At 50.3% G+C, this 20,041-nt stretch overlaps 1 protein-coding gene across 1 annotated transcript in view; it reads right to left on the bottom strand.

Annotated features, from left to right (window-relative positions):
• The window catches only part of COPG2 (COPI coat complex subunit gamma 2), a 524,466-nt gene that overhangs the window by 310,312 nt on the left and 194,113 nt on the right, over positions 1 to 20,041 (bottom strand). The gene's annotated exons all lie outside the window — the stretch shown is intronic.

Here is a 20,041-nt window from a genome sequence, read left to right as displayed (position 1 = left end):
CACCTAGGAGAAGGCAGGGCCGTTTGAATGGCAGAGAGGCTACATGGCGCTGCATCGAGGCAAAATGGAAGTAATGGAGGTGAGAAGAGGACGCAAGAACGAAGCAGTGAATCGGCACGTAAAGATGGTGGGAAAGCGTGTGTTTAAACGGAAGAGAGAAGAAGAAAGCCCCAGGTAGGAGAGGCTAAAGAAGAGTGGTTTCCAAGGGCGGGCAGTAGCCAGAATCGAGGGAAGGTCAGGTCTGGTGAACGTGAATGCATCCTGTGAGGAACCTGGGGGAGCCAGAGGAAAGAGAGAGTTTCAGTGGTGACCGGAAGCCAGAGAAGGGAGCACACGATGGACGAAAGACGACGGAAGCCATTCAAATCACAGGAGGTTGGTAGTACAGAGGAATACGGGCCATGTAGAAGACGGTGTTGTTCTGGGGCCGTAGAGCGGGAAGGGAGAAATGTGTCCCTTGAGGAAAGGCAGCAAGAAAGAATGAGATGCCGAGAAGGATGAGGATGATGATGCAGAGAAATGGGAGGGTCACATGGAAAAGGCAGAAAAGATGACACGAAGCACCAGGGAATGAGTAAAGCTAGAGTGTGGTCAAAGGGAGGAAGGCTGGACAGCAAACAGGGAAGTAAGGAGAAGAGCAATGAAGGAATGCTGGTAGACCTCCGATGTGCCCACTGGAAGGAACTTTGGGTATGGAGTCTAGCCTGCAAGGAGAGGGACAGGGAAGGAAAAGAGCAAAAGCGGTGGAGAGCAACGGGCAGGAAGGAATGGCGGCTCGTAGAGCCTTGACTGGTATTGAAAGAGCGCAAATAATCAGCCAGGCTCTTTACGACTACACGTCTGACGGTGAAGGGTCAGTGGTGGGGACTGGGGTTGGGACTATGAGGTGCAGGTGGGGGGACACAGGCATAGCTTTAGGTGTTGAGACGGTATCTTACTTAATTGAGCTGGTGGATGATTACATGTGGATGGTTAAGGGATCAACACAGACTGAGAAAAAGGCTGGGGAAAACCATTGAATCCAGGAAGAAAAACAAGTAGAGTAGCTTGCAGTAAGGCGTAAGGTCAATGTCTGGTTGAGAAAACATGTCAGGGGACGAGAGGACTAACGGGAGAAGCCTCTGCCTGCCCACCTTATTATGGACACTTAAAGCAGGCGGGTTAACGAAGGACAATAATAAACACCAGAAGGACTGGATCGGGGTCAAGGATACCGACCAAACGCTTAATAATACTAACGGTTGGCAGACCGAGGAAGGGGTTGAAAGAAATAACACTCTAATGCAGAGTGTGGTTTGGGGCACTTGGTTTGTCTACGGATCAGTATGAAAGGGAATGAATTGTTTCCGAAAGGAGACTGCTGGGACTCTATCAGAGTGGGTAAAATGCCAAGGTCTTTGTGCAGGGTGTGTAAACTACCAGTACGAGAACGCTAGAGGTATGAAACGGGCAAGTGAAGCACAGGGAGTGAAGGAGGCCCTTCCTTCACAGCAGTGATTCTTAACGGGGATGGGGGGGTGGATTTCACCCGAGGGGGGGGGCTGTGGGCAATGACCCCAAGGTAGGCCTATCAAAACATCTGGCAGTGAGTGGGGTTCCACTCAAAAACAACTCTGACAGATGAAGCTGATGGGCCACCCTGGGGGTCATGCGTCCCCGGGTGAGAATCACTGGTGGAAGGGGGGACAGTGGAGAGCTGGGGTGAGAGGGAAAGCATGAGTAGATGATAGTTCTGAGTCAGGGGAGATGGAAGCATCAGACTCAAGGCAGATGGGCTAGGAGAGAAGTATCGAGGATGAAGTTGACGGCATACCAACGGAAGTAGCCGTGAAGGCACCTAAAGGGATGAATGTTGAGTTGGGACTCATGAGGAAGGGGAAGTAGTGCAGAGCTAAAGTGTGGGTTTCGGGACGGAGAATGATCAAAGGATAATGTGAGAGAGAAGGGAGCGGCCATGACAGGGTAAATGAGTGCTGTGTGGACGGTAGGAGACAGCACTAGACAGGGTGTCCGTGTGAAGGATGGGGCAGAGGAGGGAAGGCAACACTGGAAGACAGCAGCTGAACAGAGATGAATGCTAAGTAGAAGAAGGAGGAAAGAGGGTGGTATAGACCAGCGTAGCCATCCAGACAGAGCTTACTGCAGAGAGGTAAGGTAAGTTTAAGTACGCTTGTGTTTGGCGTTGGCTTGGTAGGCGTGGGGTCCAGCACGTTAGCAGAAGACAAAATGCCCTGTGGAAAGCAAGGGGAGAATTACAGGAAGAACCTTCCTGGTCTCTGTCTGAAGACTGTAACATAAAGATTCTAAAGGCAAGAATGAAAGATTACAGGCAACAAAATTTGCTGTGATCTGAAAGAAAGAAAGAGATCGGGTACTTAGGACATGAGGAGGGGTTCGTAGGCAGAGCACGTGGATTTAGCCCAGTACCTGTATAGCAAGGAGGACTGAATTTGGTTGAACAGCCTGTGGGAAGAAGAAGATGGGGGCACACATCAAGAGACTACTGAATCCAGCTGAAAGATTCACAGATGGTAGCTGAGAGAACGTCACAGGGTTGAGGTATGAAAGTAATCTGCTGTGCGGTAGAGTGCGAATCCATGAGAAAGGGTAGCACTGGCCCCAAGAGCTAGAGATCAGGTGAGAAGTTTGGAAAACACGAGAGAATGTGACAGACGATAGGTCGTCCAAGGATGAGGAAGCTCAAACGATGGAGCCCAGTGGCTAGGAGGAGAAAGGGTATTGCATGAGTAAGACACATGTGGAAGAAAGGAGAGGTGGGATGAGGCAGAAGCAGAATGAGGTTGCTGAAGCTGCAGCACCTTAGAAATTGCGGAGACACTCATGGGAGTGAACGGGCATTTCAGGGGACGAAAGGTTGGAGAGATCACAGAAGAAAAATTGACTGTTGCCAGCGTGAAGGAATGAAAATGGTAGATGCATAGGTGTGAATTCAGACAGCGGTGGGTTCGGGAAATCAGGTTGGGGGTAAAGGAGCTGGAAATGGTGGGAGCATTGAGGGTGGATCAAGGGAGGGGGTAGGTATCTATGAAAAAAGCTACTGAGGCAATCAGTTGGCTTGGAGATGGTAGGGGACCTGTAGATGGACCCTTAAGATGAAGCGAGTATCTCTTGAGGACAAAGGCTGGCCAAAAACACTGGAACAGCTGTTCCAGTGTGAACAGTCATTTGGAGGAGGGCAATTATCGAAAGCCGATGGGCCGCATGTGAGTTGGGTGGGAAAACTGATGGAAAAAGAAAGAAGACCAGAACCGCGGTGGTCACGGCCCCCAGACCGTCTGTTGGCCCAGGACAGGAACCATTCCCAAAGGCAGCTCTTCAGACAGGGATTAGACTGGACAATGGGTTGGAGAGGGATGCTGGTGAGGAGTGAGCTTCTTGGATCAGGTGGACACTTGAGACTATGTTGGCATCTCCTGCCTGGAGGGGAGATGAGAGGGGGTTAGAAGCTGGCGAAATGCACATGAAAAGAGAGAGTGGAGGGAGGGAGGGAGCGGGCTGTCTCATTACGGGGAGAGCAATTGAGAGCATGCAGTCAGGTCTATGTAAGTTTGGGTGGGAGAGACTGACTTGATTCGTAAACTTCCACTTAAAGCGCAATTGCGAAAGAAGGAAAGAAGACGAGAGGCATACAAGAGGGGAGAGAAAATTCTGAATTGCTGAAGGGTTTTGCACAGGCAGAGGGGCCGAGAAGGGAAAGGAGAAAGCAGAATGAGCAGTTACCGAACTGGGTTTGTTGGCAGATCTCAGGAGGGCAAATCAACGGCATGTACCGTATTAAGATCAGACTGTGGGTGGTGCATAGCAGTGGTGAGGAGAGGGGGACAGAACACCCGGAGACGTGAAGAAGCAGGCCTCTTGGATAAATTAGGGAAAAGGCCACAATGAGTTTGGTTGGATAGAGGAAAGGAATAGGATGGCACATGAATACACAGCCTGAACACAAGGCTTGGTAGGTAGCCTCAGGGACTTCAGGATGGAGTCATGTGGACCGAGTACAGCATGTGGGTAGCGAAGGTGCCTGCCAATGGGGAGGAGTGGGTATGACCCAACGAAGAGGTGGTAATTTTCAAAGATTCCTGAATTGGTATTCAGTGGTGGCTGAAAGGATACGAGTTTAGTATGAGGCAGAGAGACTGAGCAGAGACAACGACAGAAGGAGGGGAAACTCTGCAAAACTGCTATGGGGTGAGAGGTGCAGTCCACGGATTTAATATCACTATCCAGTTGCCACAGAGGGAGACAGGAAGGTTTGGAGAAGGTTCGTTTTTGAGTCGGCTTCACGCAGAAGGTAATAGAGGAGAAAAGAGAAGAGGATGGAGCATGGTACACAAGGCAAAAACGGTGTTACAAACTGAAAATGGGTGTTTGAGAAGGAAGTGAGGCCTGCAGAGAAAGAGGACAAAGTGTGGAAACACAGGGCGTCACCTAGGAGAAGGCAGGGCCGTTTGAATGGCAGAGAGGCTACATGGCGCTGCATCGAGGCAAAATGGAAGTAATGGAGGTGAGAAGAGGACGCAAGAACGAAGCAGTGAATCGGCACGTAAAGATGGTGGGAAAGCATGTGTTTAAACGGAAGAGAGAAGAAGAAAGCCCCAGGTAGGAGAGGCTAAAGAAGAGTGGTTTCCAAGGGCGGGCAGTAGCCAGAATCGAGGGAAGGTCAGGTCTGGTGAACGTGAATGCATTCTGTGAGGAACCTGGGGGAGCCAGAGGAAAGAGAGAGTTTCAGTGGTGACCGGAAGCCAGAGAAGGGAGCACACGATGGACGAAAGACGACGGAAGCCATTCAAATCACAGGAGGTTGGTAGTACAGAGGAATACGGGCCATGTAGAAGACGGTGTTGTTCTGGGGCCGTAGAGCGGGAAAGGAGAAATGTGTCCCTTGAGGAAAGGCAGCAAGAAAGCATGAGATGCCGAGAAGGATGAGGATGATGATGCAGAGAAATGGCAGGGTCACATGGAAAAGACAGAAAAGATGACACGAAGCATCAGGGAATGAGTAAAGTTAGAGTGTGGTCAAAGGGAGGAAGGCTGGACAGCAAACAGGGAAGTAAGGAGAAGAGCAATGAAGGAATGCTGGTAGACCTCCGATGTGCCCACTGGAAGGAACTTTGGGTATGGAGTCTAGCCTGCAAGGAGAGGGACAGGGAAGGAAAAGAGCAAAAGCGGTGGAGAGCAACGGGCAGGAAGGAATGGCGGCTCGTAGAGCCTTGACTGGTATTGAAAGAGCGCAAATAATCAGCCAGGCTCTTTACGACTACACGTCTGACGGTGAAGGGTCAGTGGTGGGGACTGGGGTTGGGACTATGAGGTGCAGGTGGGGGGACACAGGCATAGCTTTAGGTGTTGAGACGGTATCTTACTTAATTGAGCTGGTGGATGATTACATGTGGATGGTTAAGGGATCAACACAGACTGAGAAAAAGGCTGGGGAAAACCATTGAATCCAGGAAGAAAAACAAGTAGAGTAGCTTGCAGTAAGGCGTAAGGTCAATGTCTGGTTGAGAAAACATGTCAGGGGACGAGAGGACTAACGGGAGAAGCCTCTGCCTGCCCACCTTATTATGGACACTTAAAGCAGGCGGGTTAACGAAGGACAATAATAAACACCAGAAGGACTGGATCGGGGTCAAGGATACCGACCAAACGCTTAATAATACTAACGGTTGGCAGACCGAGGAAGGGGTTGAAAGAAATAACACTCTAATGCAGAGTGTGGTTTGGGGCACTTGGTTTGTCTACGGATCAGTATAAAAGGGAATGAATTGTTTCCGAAAGGAGACTGCTGGGACTCTATCAGAGTGGGTAAAATGCCAAGGTCTTTGTGTAGAGTGTGTAAACTACCAGTACGAGAACGCTAGAGGTATGAAACGGGAAAGTGAAGCACAGGGAGTGAAGGAGGCCCTTCCTTCACAGCAGTGATTCTTAACGGGGATGGGGGGGGTGGATTTCACCCGAGGGGGGGGGCTGTGGGCATGGACCCCAAGGTAGGCCTATCAAAACATCTGGCAGTGAGTGGGGTTCCACTCAAAAACAACTCTGACAGATGAAGCTGATGGGCCACCCTGGGGGTCATGCGTCCCCGGGTGAGAATCACTGGTGGAAGGGGGGACAGTGGAGAGCTGGGGTGAGAGGGAAAGCATGAGTAGATGATAGTTCTGAGTCAGGGGAGATGGAAGCATCAGACTCAAGGCAGATGGGCTAGGAGAGAAGTATCGAGGATGAAGTTGACGGCATACCAACGGAAGTAGCCGTGAAGGCACCTAAAGTGATGAATGTTGAGTTGGGACTCATGAGGAAGGGGAAGTAGTGCAGAGCTAAAGTGTGGGTTTCAGGACGGAGAATGATCAAAGGATAATGTGAGAGAGAAGGGAGCGGCCATGACAGGGTAAATGAGTGCTGTGTGGACGGTAGGAGACAGCACTAGACAGGGTGTCCGTGTGAAGGATGGGGCAGAGAAGGGAAGGCAACACTGGAAGACAGCAGCTGAACAGAGATGAATGGAAAGTAGAAGAAGGAGGAAAGAGGGTGGTATAGACCAGCGTAGCCATCCAGACAGAGCTTACTGCAGAGAGGTAAGGTAAGTTTAAGTATGCTTGTGTTTGGCGTTGGCTTGGTAGGCGTGGGGTCCAGCACGTTAGCAGAAGACAAAATGCCCTGTGGAAAGCAAGGGGAGAATTACAGGAAGAACCTTCCTGGTCTCTGTCTGAAGACTGTAACATAAAGATTCTAAAGGCAAGAATGAAAGATTACAGGCAACAAAATTTGCTGGGATCTGAAAGAAAGAAAGAGATCGGGTACTTAGGACATGAGGAGGGGTTCGTAGGCAGAGCACGTGGATTTAGCCCAGTACCTGTATAGCAAGGAGGACTGAATTTGGTTGAACAGCATGTGGGAAGAAGAAGATGGGGGCACACATCAAGAGACTACTGAATCCAGCTGAAAGATTCACAGATGGTAGCTGAGAGAACGTCACAGGGTTGAGGTATGAGAGTAATCTGCTGTGCGGTAGAGTGCGAATCCATGAGAAAGGGTAGCACTGGCCCCAAGAGCTAGAGATCAGGTGAGAAGTTTGGAAAACACGAGAGAATGTGACAGACGATAGGTCGTCCAAGGATGAGGAAGCTCAAACGATGGAGCCCAGTGGCTAGGAGGAGAAAGGGTATTGCATGAGTAAGACACATGTGGAAGAAAGGAGAGGTGGGATGAGGCAGAAGCAGAATGAGGTTGCTGAAGCTGCAGCACCTTAGAAATTGCGGAGACACTCATGGGAGTGAACGGGCATTTCAGGGGACGAAAGGTTGGAGAGATCACAGAAGAAAAATTGACTGTTGCCAGCGTGAAGGAATGAAAATGGTAGATGCATAGGTGTGAATTCAGACAGCGGTGGGTTCGGGAAATCAGGTTGGGGGTAAAGCAGCTGGAAATGGTGGGAGCATTGAGGGTGGATCAAGGGAGGGGGTAGGTATCTATGAAAAAAGCTACTGAGGCAATCAGTTGGCTTGGAGATGGTAGGGGACCTGTAGATGGACCCTTAAGATGAAGCGAGTAGCTCTTGAGGACAAAGGCTGGCCAAAAACACTGGAACAGCTGTTCCAGTGTGAACAGTCATTTGGAGGAGGGCAATTATCGAAAGCCGATGGGCCGCATGTGAGTTGGGTGGGAAAACTGATGGAAAAAGAAAGAAGACCAGAACCGCGGTGGTCACGGCCCCCAGACTTTCTGTTGGCCCAGGACAGGAACCATTCCCAAAGGCAGCTCTTCAGACAGGGATTAGACTGGACAATGGGTTGGAGAGGGATGCTGGTGAGGAGTGAGCTTCTTGGATCAGGTGGACACTTGAGACTATGTTGGCATCTCCTGCCTGGAGGGGAGATGAGAGGGGGTTAGAAGCTGGCGAAATGCACATGAAAAGAGAGAGTGGAGGGAGGGAGGGAGCGGGCTGTCTCATTACGGGGAGAGCAATTGAGAGCATGCAGTAAGGTCTATGTAAGTTTGGGTGGGAGAGACTGACTTGATTCGTAAAGTTCCACTTAAAGCGCAATTGCAAAAGAAGGAAAGAAGACGAGAGGCATACAAGAGGGGAGAGAAAATTCTGAATTGGTGAAGGGTTTTGCACAGGCAGAGGGGCCGAGAAGGGAAAGGAGAAAGCAGAATGAGCAGTTACCGAACTGGGTTTGTTGGCAGATCTCAGGGGGGCAAATCAACGGCGTGTACCGTATTAAGATCAGACTGTGGGTGGTGCATAGGAGTGGTGAGGAGAGGGGGACAGAACACCCGGAGACGTGAAGAAGCAGGCCTCTTGGATAAATTAGGGAAAAGGCCACAATGAGTTTGGCTGGATAGAGGAAAGGAATAGGATGGCACATGAATACACAGCCTGAACACAAGGCTTGGCAGGTAGCCTCAGGGACTTCAGGATGGGGTCATGTGGACCGAGTACAGCATGTGGGTAGCGAAGGTGCCTGCCTATGGGGAGGAGTGGGTATGACCCAACGTAGAGGTGGTAATTTTCAAAGATTACTGAATTGGTATTCAGTGGTGGCTGAAAGGATACGAGTTTAGTATGAGGCAGAGAGACTGAGCAGAGACAACCACAGAAGGAGGGGAAACTCTGCAAAACTGCTATGGGGTGAGAGGTGCAGTCCACGAATTTAATATCACTATCCAGTTGCCACAGAGGGAGACAGGAAGGTTTGGAGAAGGTTCGTTTTTGAGTCGTCTTCACGCAGAAGGTAATAGAGGAGAAAAGAGAAGAGGATGGAGCATGGTACACAAGGCAAAAACGGTGTTACAAACTGAAAATGGGTGTTTGAGAAGGAAGTGAGGCCTGCAGAGAAAGAGGACAAAGTGTGGAAACACAGGGCGTCACCTAGGAGAAGGCAGGGCCGTTTGAATGGCAGAGAGGCTACATGGCGCTGCATCGAGGCAAAATGGAAGTAATGGAGGTGAGAAGAGGACGCAAGAACGAAGCAGTGAATCGGCACGTAAAGATGGTGGGAAAGCATGTGTTTAAACGGAAGAGAGAAGAAGAAAGCCCCAGGTAGGAGAGGCTAAAGAAGAGTGGTTTCCAAGGGCGGGCAGTAGCCAGAATCGAGGGAAGGTCAGGTCTGGTGAACGTGAATGCATCCTGTGAGGAACCTGGGGGAGCCAGAGGAAAGAGAGAGTTTCAGTGGTGACCGGAAGCCAGAGAAGGGAGCACACGATGGACGAAAGACGACGGAAGCCATTCAAATCACAGGAGGTTGGTAGTACAGAGAAATACGGGCCATGTAGAAGACGGTGTTGTTCTGGGGCCGTAGAGCGGGAAGGGAGAAATGTGTCCCTTGAGGAAAGGCAGCAAGAAAGAATGAGATGCCGAGAAGGATGAGGATGATGATGCAGAGAAATGGGAGGGTCACATGGAAAAGACAGAAAAGATGACACGAAGCACCAGGGAATGAGTAAAGTTAGAGTGTGGTCAAAGAGAGGAAGGCTGGACAGCAAACAGGGAAGTAAGGAGAAGAGCAATGAAGGAATGCTGGTAGACCTCCGATGTGCCCACTGGAAGGAACTTTGGGTATGGAGTCTAGCCTGCAAGGAGAGGGACAGGGAAGGAAAAGAGCAAAAGCGGTGGAGAGCAACGGGCAGGAAGGAATGGCGGCTCGTAGAGCCTTGACTGGTATTGAAAGAGCGCAAATAATCAGCCAGGCTCTTTACGACTACACGTCTGACGGTGAAGGGTCAGTGGTGCGGACTGGGGTTGGGACTATGAGGTGCAGGTGGGGGGACACAGGCATAGCTTTAGGTGTTGAGACGGTATCTTACTTAATTGAGCTGGTGGATGATTACATGTGGATGGTTAAGGGATCAACACAGACTGAGAAAAAGGCTGGGGAAAACCATTGAATCCAGGAAGAAAAACAAGTAGAGTAGCTTGCAGTAAGGCGTAAGGTCAATGTCTGGTTGAGAAAACATGTCAGGGGACGAGAGGACTAACGGGAGAAGCCTCTGCCTGCCCACCTTATTATGGACACTTAAAGCAGGCGGGTTAACGAAGGACAATAATAAACACCAGAAGGACTGGATCGGGGTCAAGGATACCGACCAAACGCTTAATAATACTAACGGTTGGCAGACCGAGGAAGGGGTTGAAAGAAATAACACTCTAATGCAGAGTGTGGTTTGGGGCACTTGGTTTGTCTACGGATCAGTATGAAAGGGAATGAATTGTTTCCGAAAGGAGACTGCTGGGACTCTATCAGAGTGGGTAAAATGCCAAGGTCTTTGTGTAGGGTGTGTAAACTACCAGTACGAGAACGCTAGAGGTATGAAACGGGCAAGTGAAGCACAGGGAGTGAAGGAGGCCCTTCCTTCACAGCAGTGATTCTTAACGGGGATGGGGGGGGGGTGGATTTCACCCGAGGGGGGGGGCTGTGGGCATGGACCCCAAGGTAGGCCTATCAAAACATCTGGCAGTGAGTGGGGTTCCACTCAAAAACAACTCTGAGAGATGAAGCTGATGGGCCACCCTGGGGGTCATGCGTCCCCGGGTGAGAATCACTGGTGGAAGGGGGGACAGTGGAGAGCTGGGGTGAGAGGGAAAGCATGAGTAGATGATAGTTCTGAGTCAGGGGAGATGGAAGCATCAGACTCAAGGCAGATGGGCTAGGAGAGAAGTATCGAGGATGAAGTTGACGGCATACCAACGGAAGTAGCCGTGAAGGCACCTAAAGTGATGAATGTTGAGTTGGGACTCATGAGGAAGGGGAAGTAGTGCAGAGCTAAAGTGTGGGTTTCAGGACGGAGAATGATCAAAGGATAATGTGAGAGAGAAGGGAGCGGCCATGACAGGGTAAATGAGTGCTGTGTGGACGGTAGGAGACAGCACTAGACAGGGTGTCCGTGTGAAGGATGGGGCAGAGGAGGGAAGGCAACACTGGAAGACAGCAGCTGAACAGAGATGAATGCTAAGTAGAAGAAGGAGGAAAGAGGGTGGTATAGACCAGCGTAGCCATCCAGACAGAGCTTACTGCAGAGAGGTAAGGTAAGTTTAAGTACGCTTGTGTTTGGCGTTGGCTTGGTAGGCGTGGGGTCCAGCACGTTAGCAGAACACAAAATGCCCTGTGGAAAGCAAGGGGAGAATTACAGGAAGAACCTTCCTGGTCTCTGTCTGAAGACTGTAACATAAAGATTCTAAAGGCAACAATGAAAGATTACAGGCAACAAAATTTGCTGGGATCTGAAAGAAAGAAAGAAAGAGATCGGGTACTTAGGACATGAGGAGGGGTTCGTAGGCAGAGCACGTGGATTTAGCCCAGTACCTGTATAGCAAGGAGGACTGAATTTGGTTGAACAGCATGTGGGAAGAAGAAGATGGGGGCACACATCAAGAGACTACTGAATCCAGCTGAAAGATTCACAGATGGTAGCTGAGAGAACGTCACAGGGTTGAGGTATGAGAGTAATCTGCTGTGCGGTAGAGTGCGAATCCATGAGAAAGGGTAGCACTGGCCCCAAGAGCTAGAGATCAGGTGAGAAGTTTGGAAAACACGAGAGAATGTGACAGACGATAGGTCGTCCAAGGATGAGGAAGCTCAAACGATGGAGCCCAGTGGCTAGGAGGAGAAAGGGTATTGCATGAGTAAGACACATGTGGAAGAAAGGAGAGGTGGGATGAGGCAGAAGCAGAATGAGGTTGCTGAAGCTGCAGCACCTTAGAAATTGCGGAGACACTCATGGGAGTGAACGGGCATTTCAGGGGACGAAAGGTTGGAGAGATCACAGAAGAAAAATTGACTGTTGCCAGCGTGAAGGAATGAAAATGGTAGATGCATAGGTGTGAATTCAGACAGCGGTGGGTTCGGGAAATCAGGTTGGGGGTAAAGGAGCTGGAAATGGTGGGAGCATTGAGGGTGGATCAAGGGAGGGGGTAGGTATCTATGAAAAAAGCTACTGAGGCAATCAATTGGCTTGGAGATGGTAGGGGACCTGTAGATGGACCCTTAAGATGAAGCGAGTAGCTCTTGAGGACAAAGGCTGGCCAAAAACACTGGAACAGCTGTTCCAGTGTGAACAGTCATTTGGAGGAGGGCAATTATCGAAAGCCGATGGGCCGCATGTGAGTTGGGTGGGAAAACTGATGGAAAAAGAAAGAAGACCAGAACCGCGGTGGTCACGGCCCCCAGACCTTCTGTTGGCCCAGGACAGGAACCATTCCCAAAGGCAGCTCTTCAGACACGGATTAGACTGGACAATGGGTTGGAGAGGGATGCTGGTGAGGAGTGAGCTTCTCGGATCAGGTGGACACTTGAGACTATGTTGGCATCTCCTGCCTGGAGGGGAGATGAGAGGGGGTTAGAAGCTGGCGAAATGCACATGAAAAGAGAGAGTGGAGGGAGGGAGGGAGCGGGCTGTCTCATTACGGGGAGAGCAATTGAGAGCATGCAGTCAGGTCTATGTAAGTTTGGGTGGGAGAGACTGACTTGATTCGTAAACTTCCACTTAAAGCGCAATTGCGAAAGAAGGAAAGAAGACGAGAGGCATACAAGAGGGGAGAGAAAATTCTGAATTGGTGAAGGGTTTTGCACAGGCAGAGGGGCCGAGAAGGGAAAGGAGAAAGCAGAATGAGCAGTTACCGAACTGGCTATGTTGGCAGATCTCAGGGGGGCAAATCAACGGCATGTACCGTATTAAGATCAGACTGTGGGTGGTGCATGGGAGTGGTGAGGAGAGGGGGACAGAACACCCGGAGACGTGAAGAAGCAGGCCTCTTGGATAAATTAGGGAAAAGGCCACAATGAGTTTGGTTGGATAGAGGAAAGGAATAGGATGGCACATGAATACACAGCCTGAACACAAGGCTTGGCAGGTAGCCTCAGGGACTTCAGGATGGGGTCATGTGGACCGAGTACAGCATGTGGGTAGCGAAGGTGCCTGCCTATGGGGAGGAGTGGGTATGACCCAACGTAGAGGTGGTAATTTTCAAAGATTCCTGACTTGGTATTCAGTGGTGGCTGAAAGGATACGAGTTTAGTATGAGGCAGAGAGACTGAGCAGAGACAACGACAGAAGGAGGGGATACTCTGCAAAACTGCTATGGGGTGAGAGGTGCAGTCCACGGATTTAATATCACTATCCAGTTGCCACAGAGGGAGACAGGAAGGTTTGGAGAAGGTTCGTTTTTGAGTCGGCTTCACGCAGAAGGTAATAGAGGAGAAAAGAGAAGAGGATGGAGCATGGTACACAAGGCAAAAACGGTGTTACAAACTGAAAATGGGTGTTTGAGAAGGAAGTGAGGCCTGCAGAGAAAGAGGACAAAGTGTGGAAACACAGGGCGTCACCTAGGAGAAGGCAGGGCCGTTTGAATGGCAGAGAGGCTACATGGCGCTGCATCGAGGCAAAATGGAAGTAATGGAGGTGAGAAGAGGACGCAAGAACGAAGCAGTGAATCGGCACGTAAAGATGGTGGGAAAGCATGTGTTTAAACGGAAGAGAGAAGAAGAAAGCCCCAGGTAGGAGAGGCTAAAGAAGAGTGGTTTCCAAGGGCGGGCAGTAGCCAGAATCGAGGGAAGGTCAGGTCTGGTGAACGTGAATGCATTCTGTGAGGAACCTGGGGGAGCCAGAGGAAAGAGAGAGTTTCAGTGGTGACCGGAAGCCAGAGAAGGGAGCACACGATGGACGAAAGACGACGGAAGCCATTCAAATCACAGGAGGTTGGTAGTACAGAGGAATACGGGCCATGTAGAAGACGGTGTTGTTCTGGGGCCGTAGAGCGGGAAAGGAGAAATGTGTCCCTTGAGGAAAGGCAGCAAGAAAGCATGAGATGCCGAGAAGGATGAGGATGATGATGCAGAGAAATGGCAGGGTCACATGGAAAAGACAGAAAAGATGACACGAAGCACCAGGGAATGAGTAAAGTTAGAGTGTGGTCAAAGGGAGGAAGGCTGGACAGCAAACAGGGAAGTAAGGAGAAGAGCAATGAAGGAATGCTGGTAGACCTCCGATGTGCCCACTGGAAGGAACTTTGGGTATGGAGTCTAGCCTGCAAGGAGAGGGACAGGGAAGGAAAAGAGCAAAAGCGGTGGAGAGCAACGGGCAGGAAGGAATGGCGGCTCGTAGAGCCTTGACTGGTATTGAAAGAGCGCAAATAATCAGCCAGGCTCTTTACGACTACACGTCTGACGGTGAAGGGTCAGTGGTGGGGACTGGGGTTGGGACTATGAGGTGCAGGTGGGGGGACACAGGCATAGCTTTAGGTGTTGAGACGGTATCTTACTTAATTGAGCTGGTGGATGATTACATGTGGATGGTTAAGGGATCAACACAGACTGAGAAAAAGGCTGGGGAAAACCATTGAATCCAGGAAGAAAAACAAGTAGAGTAGCTTGCAGTAAGGCGTAAGGTCAATGTCTGGTTGAGAAAACATGTCAGGGGACGAGAGGACTAACGGGAGAAGCCTCTGCCTGCCCACCTTATTATGGACACTTAAAGCAGGCGGGTTAACGAAGGACAATAATAAACACCAGAAGGACTGGATTGGGGTCAAGGATACCGACCAAACGCTTAATAATACTAACGGTTGGCAGACCGAGGAAGGGGTTGAAAGAAATAACACTCTAATGCAGAGTGTGGTTTGGGGCACTTGGTTTGTCTACGGATCAGTATAAAAGGGAATGAATTGTTTCCGAAAGGAGACTGCTGGGACTCTATCAGAGTGGGTAAAATGCCAAGGTCTTTGTGTAGAGTGTGTAAACTACCAGTACGAGAACGCTAGAGGTATGAAACGGGAAAGTGAAGCACAGGGAGTGAAGGAGGCCCTTCCTTCACAGCAGTGATTCTTAACGGGGATGGGGGGGGTGGATTTCACCCGAGGGGGGGGGCTGTGGGCATGGACCCCAAGGTAGGCCTATCAAAACATCTGGCAGTGAGTGGGGTTCCACTCAAAAACAACTCTGACAGATGAAGCTGATGGGCCACCCTGGGGGTCATGCGTCCCCGGGTGAGAATCACTGGTGGAAGGGGGGACAGTGGAGAGCTGGGGTGAGAGGGAAAGCATGAGTAGATGATAGTTCTGAGTCAGGGGAGATGGAAGCATCAGACTCAAGGCAGATGGGCTAGGAGAGAAGTATCGAGGATGAAGTTGACGGCATACCAACGGAAGTAGCCGTGAAGGCACCTAAAGTGATGAATGTTGAGTTGGGACTCATGAGGAAGGGGAAGTAGTGCAGAGCTAAAGTGTGGGTTTCAGGACGGAGAATGATCAAAGGATAATGTGAGAGAGAAGGGAGCGGCCATGACAGGGTAAATGAGTGCTGTGTGGACGGTAGGAGACAGCACTAGACAGGGTGTCCGTGTGAAGGATGGGGCAGAGGAGGGAAGGCAACACTGGAAGACAGCAGCTGAACAGAGATGAATGCTAAGTAGAAGAAGGAGGAAAGAGGGTGGTATAGACCAGCGTAGCCATCCAGACAGAGCTTACTGCAGAGAGGTAAGGTAAGTTTAAGTACGCTTGTGTTTGGCGTTGGCTTGGTAGGCGTGGGGTCCAGCACGTTAGCAGAAGACAAAATGCCCTGTGGAAAGCAAGGGGAGAATTACAGGAAGAACCTTCCTGGTCTCTGTCTGAAGACTGTAACATAAAGATTCTAAAGGCAAGAATGAAAGATTACAGGCAACAAAATTTGCTGGGATCTGAAAGAAAGAAAGAGATCGGGTACTTAGGACATGAGGAGGGGTTCGTAGGCAGAGCACGTGGATTTAGCCCAGTACCTGTATAGCAAGGAGGACTGAATTTGGTTGAACAGCATGTGGGAAGAAGAAGATGGGGGCACACATCAAGAGACTACTGAATCCAGCTGAAAGATTCACAGATGGTAGCTGAGAGAACGTCACAGGGTTGAGGTATGAGAGTAATCTGCTGTGCGGTAGAGTGCGAATCCATGAGAAAGGGTAGCACTGGCCCCAAGAGCTAGAGATCAGGTGAGAAGTTTGGAAAACACGAGAGAATGTGACAGACGATAGGTCGTCCAAGGATGAGGAAGCTCAAACGATGGAGCCCAGTGGCTAGGAGGAGAAAGGGTATTGCATGAGTAAGACACATGTGGAAGAAAGGAGAGGTGGGATGAGGCAGAAGCAGAATGAGGTTGCTGAAGCTGCAGCACCTTAGAAATTGCGGAGACACTCATGGGAGTGAACGGGCATTTCAGGGGACGAAAGGTTGGAGAGATCACAGAAGAAAAATTGACTGTTGCCAGCGTGAAGGAATGAAAATGGTAGATGCATAGGTGTGAATTCAGACAGCGGTGGGTTCGGGAAATCAGGTTGGGGGTAAAGGAGCTGGAAATGGTGGGAGCATTGAGGGTGGATCAAGGGAGGGGGTAGGTATCTATGAAAAAAGCTACTGAGGCAATCAGTTGGCTTGGAGATGGTAGGGGACCTGTAGATGGACCCTTAAGATGAAGCGAGTATCTCTTGAGGACAAAGGCTGGCCAAAAACACTGGAACAGCTGTTCCAGTGTGAACAGTCATTTGGAGGAGGGCAATTATCGAAAGCCGATGGGCCACATGTGAGTTGGGTGGGAAAACTGATGGAAAAAGAAAGAAGACCAGAACCACGGTGGTCACGGCCCCCAGACCTTCTGTTGGCCCAGGACAGGAACCATTCCCAAAGGCAGCTCTTCAGACACGGATTAGACTGGACAATGGGTTGGAGAGGGATGCTGGTGAGGAGTGAGCTTCTTGGATCAGGTGGACACTTGAGACTATGTTGGCATCTCCTGCCTGGAGGGGAGATGAGAGGGGGTTAGAAGCTGGCGAAATGCACATGAAAAGAGAGAGTGGAGGGAGGGAGGGAGCGGGCTGTCTCATTACTGGGAGAGCAATTGAGAGCATGCAGTCAGGTCTATGTAAGTTTGGGTGGGAGAGACTGACTTGATTCGTAAACTTCCACTTAAAGCGCAATTGCAAAAGAAGGAAAGAAGACAAGAGGCATACAAGAGGGGAGAGAAAATTCTGAATTGGTGAAGGGTTTTGCACAGGCAGAGGGGCCGAGAAGGGAAAGGAGAAAGCAGAATGAGCAGTTACCGAACTGGGTTTGTTGGCAGATCTCAGGGGGGCAAATCAACGGCATGTACCGTATTAAGATCAGACTGTGGGTGGTGCATAGGAGTGGTGAGGAGAGGGGGACAGAACACCCGGAGACGTGAAGAAGCAGGCCTCTTGGATAAATTAGGGAAAAGGCCACAATGAGTTTGGTTGGATAGACGAAAGGAATAGGATGGCACATGAATACACAGCCTGAACACAAGGCTTGGCAGGTAGCCTCAGGGACTTCAGGATGGAGTCATGTGGACCGAGTACAGCATGTGGGTAGCGAAGGTGCCTGCCAATGGGGAGGAGTGGGTATGACCCAACGTAGAGGTGGTAATTTTCAAAGATTACTGAATTGGTATTCAGTGGTGGCTGAAAGGATACGAGTTTAGTATGAGGCAGAGAGACTGAGCAGAGACAACCACAGAAGGAGGGGAAACTCTGCAAAACTGCTATGGGGTGAGAGGTGCAGTCCACGGATTTAATATCACTATCCAGTTGCCACAGAGGGAGACAGGAAGGTTTGGAGAAGGTTCGTTTTTGAGTCGGCTTCACGCAGAAGGTAATAGAGGAGAAAAGAGAAGAGGATGGAGCATGGTACACAAGGCAAAAACGGTGTTACAAACTGAAAATGGGTGTTTGAGAAGGAAGTGAGGCCTGCAGAGAAAGAGGACAAAGTGTGGAAACACAGGGCGTCACCTAGGAGAAGGCAGGGCCGTTTGAATGGCAGAGAGGCTACATGGCGCTGCATCGAGGCAAAATGGAAGTAATGGAGGTGAGAAGAGGACGCAAGAACGAAGCAGTGAATCGGCACGTAAAGATGGTGGGAAAGCATGTGTTTAAATGGAAGAGAGAAGAAGAAAGCCCCAGGTAGGAGAGGCTAAAGAAGAGTGGTTTCCAAGGGCGGGCAGTAGCCAGAATCGAGGGAAGGTCAGGTCTGGTGAACGTGAATGCATTCTGTGAGGAACCTGGGGGAGCCAGAGGAAAGAGAGAGTTTCAGTGGTGATCGGAAGCCAGAGAAGGGAGCACACGATGGACGAAAGACGACGGAAGCCATTCAAATCACAGGAGGTTGGTAGTACAGAGAAATACGGGCCATGTAGAAGACGGTGTTGTTCTGGGGCCGTAGAGCGGGAAAGCAGAAATGTGTCCCTTGAGGAAAGGCAGCAAGAAAGCATGAGATGCCGAGAAGGATGAGGATGATGATGCAGAGAAATGGCAGGGTCACATGGAAAAGACAGAAAAGATGACACGAAGCACCAGGGAATGAGTAAAGTTAGAGTGTGGTCAAAGGGAGGAAGGCTGGACAGCAAACAGGGAAGTAAGGAGAAGAGCAATGAAGGAATGCTGGTAGACCTCCGATGTGCCCACTGGAAGGAACTTTGGGTATGGAGTCTAGCCTGCAAGGAGAGGGACAGGGAAGGAAAAGAGCAAAAGCGGTGGAGAGCAACGGGCAGGAAGGAATGGCGGCTCGTAGAGCCTTGACTGGTATTGAAAGAGCGCAAATAATCAGCCAGGCTCTTTACGACTACACGTCTGACGGTGAAGGGTCAGTGGTGGGGACTGGGGTTGGGACCATGAGGTGCAGGTGGGGGGACACAGGCATAGCTTTAGGTGTTGAGACGGTATCTTACTTAATTGAGCTGGTGGATGATTACATGTGGATGGTTAAGGGATCAACACAGACTGAGAAAAAGACTGGGGAAAACCATTGAATCCAGGAAGAAAAACAAGTAGAGTAGCTTGCAGTAAGGCGTAAGGTAAATGTCTGGTTGAGAAAACATGTCAGGGGACAAGAGGACTAACGGGAGAAGCCTCTGCCTGCCCACCTTATTATGGACACTTAAAGCAGGCGGGTTAACGAAGGACAATAATAAACACCAGAAGGACTGGATCGGGGTCAAGGATACCGACCAAACGCTTAATAATACTAACGGTTGGCAGACCGAGGAAGGGGTTGAAAGAAATAACACTCTAATGCAGAGTGTGGTTTGGGGCACTTGGTTTGTCTACGGATCAGTATGAAAGGGAATGAATTGTTTCCGAAAGGAGACTGCTGGGACTCTATCAGAGTGGGTAAAATGCCAAGGTCTTTGTGTAGGGTGTGTAAACTACCAGTACGAGAACGCTAGAGGTATGAAACGGGCAAGTGAAGCACAGGGAGTGAAGGAGGCCCTTCCTTCACAGCAGTGATTCTTAACGGGGATGGGGGGGGTGGATTTCACCCGAGGGGGGGGCTGTGGGCATGGACCCCAAGGTAGGCCTATCAAAACATCTGGCAGTGAGTGGGGTTCCACTCAAAAACAACTCTGACAGATGAAGCTGATGGGCCACCCTGGGGGTCATGCGTCCCCGGGTGAGAATCACTGGTGGAAGGGGGGACAGTGGAGAGCTGGGGTGAGAGGGAAAGCATGAGTAGATGATAGTTCTGAGTCAGGGGAGATGGAAGCATCAGACTCAAGGCAGATGGGCTAGGAGAGAAGTATCGAGGATGAAGTTGACGGCATACCAACGGAAGTAGCCGTGAAGGCACCTAAAGTGATGAATGTTGAGTTGGGACTCATGAGGAAGGGGAAGTAGTGCAGAGCTAAAGTGTGGGTTTCAGGACGGAGAATGATCAAAGGATAATGTGAGAGAGAAGGGAGCGGCCATGACAGGGTAAATGAGTGCTGTGTGGACGGTAGGAGACAGCACTAGACAGGGTGTCCGTGTGAAGGATGGGGCAGAGGAGGGAAGGCAACACTGGAAGACAGCAGCTGAACAGAGATGAATGCTAAGTAGAAGAAGGAGGAAAGAGGGTGGTATAGACCAGCGTAGCCATCCAGACAGAGCTTACTGCAGAGAGGTAAGGTAAGTTTAAGTACGCTTGTGTTTGGCGTTGGCTTGGTAGGCGTGGGGTCCAGCACGTTAGCAGAAGACAAAATGCCCTGTGGAAAGCAAGGGGAGAATTACAGGA

Source organism: Loxodonta africana, chromosome 8, assembly GCF_030014295.1.
Source record: "Loxodonta africana isolate mLoxAfr1 chromosome 8, mLoxAfr1.hap2, whole genome shotgun sequence".
Classification (NCBI taxonomy): domain Eukaryota; kingdom Metazoa; phylum Chordata; class Mammalia; order Proboscidea; family Elephantidae; genus Loxodonta; species Loxodonta africana.
This window is presented reverse-complemented; position numbering and strand designations above follow the sequence as displayed.